The following is a 6,687-nucleotide window of genomic DNA, read 5'->3' on the forward strand; positions in this document are numbered from 1 at the left end:
CATATATATATTTGGCTCACGCTACAGAATAATCAGACCGATTTTGTGGCTGATTGAAATCTCGTCAATCGCAAGAGATCTCGCGATTTTAGGGTGATCTTAAACGATTATCTTTCCAGATTATCCTGTAATGTGGGGGAGTCCAGATTTAATTTTTTACTCCTCCAATCTTCTCCCAGAGCAGTGTAGGCTGCCCCTTAGTTTGAAAACCTGCCCGATTGGTGGCCATTTAGGAAAGGTTTTTTGACCGCAGTAAAGTTGGCTCAGCATTCGATATTCGCCAGACATTCACCAACGAATATCCTGGTTATTAAAAAGAACAAAATGTACACGCCAAATGACTATTTCAGTGCAATTACTACATATTGTGAACTTATACACACACTGGCGTTCAATGTTTTTACTGCTTTAAGATGTTAAAATATTATTATGTGATTTACAGATAAGTTCTTTCTGGCGGAGAAGCGCTTTAGATACGCAACTTCTTTTCAAAATAAAAGTCTTTGGTATGAGGCATTTAAATATCATTTAAATACGTAAACCCTGTAACACACTTTTGAAAGCTGATTGAACATAAGCTACCCTATGTGTTGTATGTAACCGTGTAACAAATTTGTGAAATCAGATTCTATGTCAGATTTTCTATATTTTCTGTTTCTGGACCAGGAAAAATGGGTTTCACAATTAAACGACATGACCCACAGACCCAATTTCAGGCCTATGATGTAGTACAACCAAGGACCAAGACATTTCATGCTCATTTGAACATGTGAACCTTTTAAAAAAATTGTGAAATCAGATTCTATGTCAGATTTTCTATATTTTCTATTTCTGGACTAGGAAAGATGGGTTTCACAATTAAATGACATGACCCACAGAGCCAATTTCAGGCCTATGATGAAGTACACCCAAGGACCAATATATTTCATGCTCATTTGGACATGTGAACCTTGTAACAAAGTTGTGAAAACAGATACTATGTCAGATTTCCTATATTTTCTATGGGTTGATGGGTGTCACAATTAAATTAAATGACCCACAGAGCCAATTTCAGGCCTATGATGAAGTACACCCAAGGACCAATACATTTCATGCTCATTTGGATATGTGAACCTTTTAAAAAATTGTGAAATCAGATTCTATGTCAGATTTCCTATATTTTCTGTTTCTGGACTAGGAAAGATGGGTTTCACAATTAAATGACATGACCCACAGACCCAATTTCAGGCTTATGATGAAGTACACCCAAGAACTAATACATTTCATGCTCATTTGGACATGTGAACCTTTTAACAAATTTGTGAAAACAGATTCTTTGTGGGGGCGGCACGGTGGCGCAGCAGGTCGTGTCGCAGTCACACAGCTCCAGGGGCCTGGAGGTTGTGGGTTCGATTCCCGCTCCGGGTGACTGTCTGTGAGGAGTTGGTGTGTTCTCCCCGTGTCCGCGTGGGTTTCCTCCGGGTGCTCCGGTTTCCTCCCACAGTCCAAAAACACACGTTGCAGGTGGATTGGCGACTCGAAAGTGTCCGTAGGTGTGAGTGAATGTGTCTGTGTTGCCCTGTGAAGGACTGGCGTCCCCTTCAGGGTGTATTCCTGCCTTGCGCCCAATGATTCCAGGTAGGCTCTGGACCCCCTGCGACCCTAAATTGGATAAGCGGTTACAGATAATGGATGGATGGATGGATTCTTTGTGAGATTTCCTATATTTTCTGTTTCTGGACTAGGAAAGATGGGTGTCACAATTCAATGACATGACTCACAGCCCCAATTTCAGTCCTGTGATGAAGTACACCCAAGGACCAATACAATTCATGCTCATTTGGACATTCGAACCTTGTAACAAATTTGTGAAAACACATTCTATGTCAGATTTCCTATATTTTCTATGGGTTGATGGGTTTCACAATTCAATGACATGACCCACAGACCCAATTTCGGGCCTATGATATAGTACACCCAAGGACCAATACCCTTCATGCTCATTTGGACATGTGAACCTTTTATCAAATTTGTGAAAACAGATATTTTGTGAGATTTCCTATATTTTCTGTTTCTGGACTAGGAAAGGTGGGTATCACAATTCAATAACATGACCCACAGACCCAATTTCAGGCCTATCTTATCTACTACACCCAAGGACTAATACCCTTCATGCTCATTTGGACATGTGAACCTTTTATCAAAATTGTGAAAGCAGATACTATGTGAGATTTCCTATATTTTCTATTTCTGGACTAGGAAAGATGGGTGTCACAATTAAATGACATGACCCACAGACCCAATTTCAGGCCTATGATGACGTACACCCAAGGACCAATACAATTCATGCTCATTTGGAGATGTGAACCTTGTAACAAATTTGTGAAAACAAATTCTATCTGAGATTTCCTATATTTTCTATTTCTGGACTAGGAAAGATGGGTGTCACAATTAAATGACATGACTCACAGCCCCCATTTCGGGCCTATGATGAAGTACACCCAAGGACCAATACCCTTCATGCTCATTTGGACATTCATTCATTCATTCATTATATGTAACCGCTTATCCAGTTCAGGGTCGCGGTGGGTCCAGAGCCTACCTGGAATCATTGAGCGCAAGGCGGGAATACACCCTGGAGGGGGCGCCAGTCCTTCACAGGGCAACACAGAGACACACACACACATTCACTCACACACTTCATTTGGACATGTGAACCTTTTATCAAATTTGTGAAATCAGTTTCTATGTCAGATTTCCTATATTTTCTATTTCTGGGCTAGGAAAGATGGGTGTCACAATTAAATTAAATGACATGACCCACAGACCCAATTTCAGGCCTATGATGTAGTACACACAAGGACCAATACAATTCATGCTCATTTGGACATGTGAACCTTGTAACAAAGTTGTGAAAACAGATACTATGTCAGATTTCCTATATTTTCTATGGGTTAATGGGTGTCACAATTAAATGACATGACTCACAGCCCCAATTTCCGGCCTATGATATAGTACACCCAAGGACCAATACCCTTCATGCTGATTTGGACATGTGAACCTTTATCAAATTTGTGAAATCCGTTTTATGTCAGATTTCCTATATTGCCTATTTCTGGACTAGGAAAGATGGGTGTCACAATTAAATGACATGACTCACAGCCCCAACTTCTGGCCTATGATGTAGTATACCCAAGGACCAATACCCTTCATGCTCATTTGGACATGTGAACCTTGTAACAACTTTGTGAAAATAGATTCTATGTCAGATTTCCTATATTTTCTATTTCTGGACTAGGAAAGATGGGGATCACAATTAAGTCATAAAAGTGCACATTTTATTTAGGTTGGTTGTAGATGCTCTAAAATATATTTTTTGAACATAAAATTATGCACTATCCTTCTGAACTACAGGAACTGTTATTTAACTATTTACATCAACACACACAGGGACATACTACACATCAGTGCAGGTCCTGTCCAGTTTGAGAGAATGTCTCCCATTCTTCTGGTGTCATTGCCAGACATTTGTGGTGGAACCAGAAATTCCACACATTACACTGTATCTGCAGAGTAAAAAAAAAAAAAAAAAAAAAAAAAACGAAAGAAAAAGAAACATGTAATTGACTGTTATTTAGAAACTGACAAACGTTGATCTGTTACAACAAAGTGGAATACTGACCCGCTGTGTATAACAGGGATAATACCTCCGTGCGCACATGTGGCATAATTCATCCAGATGATCTGAAATAGGTAATTTTGGAGAAAATTCAATTAATATGACATTTTAACTGATTTCTAGATCTTTTATTTATCCTGAGTTTTTATTTTAATATATATTATAAATTGCTGTCCACTCACAGTGTTTTTGATTATTTGTAGGATTCAAGCAAATTATTTTGTACATTTTCATACATCACACTAACCTTGGGTTTCCCAAACTGTATATTTATTTTTAAATCAAATATTTCAAATAACATTTTTCTCTTGATGAATAGTTTCCATATATTCCCAACTCTAATGATCCTGTTGTAATACAGCTGCTTCAGTTTGTGATGAACTTTTCAAGTAGAGGTTCCAATAACTTACATTTATTGCTGCACAATGTGTTACATTAGGAATAGGAGGAAAGGTACTTACTTGCAAAGTTCATCATGTTATAAAAAATGTTATTTGAAATATTTGATAGTTAGTGTGATGTATGAAAATGTACAAAATAATTTGCTTGAATCCTACAAATAATCAAAAACACTGGCAGTGAACAGCAATTATAATATATATTAAAATAAAAACTCCGGATAAATAAAAGATATAGAAATCAGATAAAATGTCATATTAATTGAATTTTCTCCAAAATTACCTATTTCAGATAATCTGGATGAATTATGCCACATGTGCGCACGGAGGTATTATCCCTGTTATACACAGTGGGTCAGTATTCCACTTTATTGTAACAGATCAACGTTTGTCAGTTTTTAAATAACTGTCAATTACCGTATTTTCACATGTCCAAATGAGCATGAAGGGTATTGGTCCTTGGGTGTACTACATCATAGGCCTGAAATTGGCTCTGTGGGTCATGTCATTTAATTGTGAAACCCATCTTTTCTAGTCCAGAAATAGAAAATATTGAAAATCTCACATATAATCTGATTTCACAACTTTTTTAAAAGGTTCACATGTCCAAATGAGCATGAAATGTATTAGTCCTTGGGTGTACTACATCTGAGGCCTGAAATTAAGTCTGTGGGTCATGTAATTTAATTGTGAAACCCATCATTCCTAGTCCAGAAACAGAAAATATAGGAAATCTGACATAGCATCTGATTTCACAATTTTTTTAAAAGGTTCACATGTCCAAATGAGCATGAAATGTATTAGTCCTTGGGTGTACTACATCATTGGCCCGAAATTGGGTCTGTGGGTCATGCCATTGAATTGTGAAACCCATCTTTCCTAGTCCAGAAACAGAAAATATAGGAAATATCACATAGAATCTGATTTCACAAATTTGTTAAAAAGTTCACATGTCCAAATGAGCATGAATTGTATTGGTCTTTGGGTGTACTACATCATAGGCCTGGAATTGGCTCTGTGGGTCATGTCATTGAATTGTGACACCCATCAACCCATAGAAAATATAGGAAATCTGACATAGAATTTGTTTTCACAAATTTGTTAAAAGGTTCACATGTCCAAATGAGCATGAAGGGTATTGGTCCTTGGGTGTACTACATCATAGGCCCGAAATTGGGTCTGTGGGTCATGTAATTTAATTGTGAAACCAATCTTTCCTAGTTCAGAAACAAAAAATATAGGAAATCTCACATAGTATCTGTTTTCACAAATTTGTTAAAAGGTTCACATGTCCAAATGAGCATGAAATGTATTAGTCCTTGGGTGTACTACATCATAGGCCTGAAATTGTGTCTGTGAGTCATGTCATTTAATTGTGATCCCCATCTTTCCTAGTCCAGAAATAGAAAAGGTAGGAAATCTGACATAGAATCTATTTTCAAAAATTTGTTACAAGGTTCACATGTCCAAATGGGCATGATGGGTATTGGTCCTTGGGTGTACTACATCATAGGCCTGAAATTGGGGCTGTGAGTCATGTCATTTAATTGTGACACCCATCTTTCCTAGACCAGAAATAGAAAATATAGGACATCTGACATAGAAACTGATTTCACAAATTTGATAAAAGGTTCACATGTCCAAATGAGTATGAAGGGTATTGGTCCTTGGCTGTACTATATCATAGGCCTGAAATTGGGGCTGTGATTCATGTCATTTAATTGTGACACCCATCTTTCCTAGACCAGAAATAGAAAATATAGGACATCTGACATAGAAACTGATTTCACAAATTTGATGAAAGGTTCACATGTCCAAATGAGTATGAAGGGTATTGGTCCTTGGCTGTACTTCATCATATGCCCGAAATTGGGGCTGTGAGTCATGTCATTTAATTGTGACACCCATTAACCCATAGAAAATATAGGAAATCTGACATAGAATGTGTTTTCACAAATTTGTTACAAGGTTCACATGTCCAAATGAGCATGAATTGTATTGGTACTTGAGTGTACTACATTATAGGCCTGAAATTGGGTCTGTGGGTCATGTCATTTAATTGTGACACCCATCTTTCCTAGTCCAGACATAGAAAATATAGGAAATCTGACATAGAAACTGATTTCACAAATTTGATAAAAGGTTCATATGTTTAAATGAGCATGAAGGGTATTGGTCCTTGGGTGTACTATATCATAGGCCCGAAATTGGGGCTGTGGATCATGTCATTGAATTGTGACACCCATCTTTCCTAGTCCAGAAATAGAAAATATAGGAAATCTGACATAGAAACTGATTTCACAAATTTGATAAAGGTTCACATGTCCAAATGAGCATGAAATGTATTAGTCCTTGGGTGTACTACTTCATAGGCCTGAAATTAGGTCTGTGGGTCATGTCATTTAATTGTGAAACCCATCTTTCCTAGTTTAGAAACAGAAAATATAGCAAATCTGACAAAGAATCTGATTTCACAAATTTTTTAAAAGGTTCACATGTCCAAATGAGTATGAAATGTATTTGTCCTTGGGTGTACTTCATCATAGGCCCGAAATTGGGTCTGTGGGTCATGTCATTGAATTGTGACACCCATCATCCTTTAGAAAATATAGGAAATCTGACATAGAATTT

Source organism: Hoplias malabaricus, chromosome 3 (genome assembly GCF_029633855.1).
Source record: "Hoplias malabaricus isolate fHopMal1 chromosome 3, fHopMal1.hap1, whole genome shotgun sequence".
Taxonomy (NCBI): Eukaryota; Metazoa; Chordata; class Actinopteri; order Characiformes; family Erythrinidae; genus Hoplias; species Hoplias malabaricus.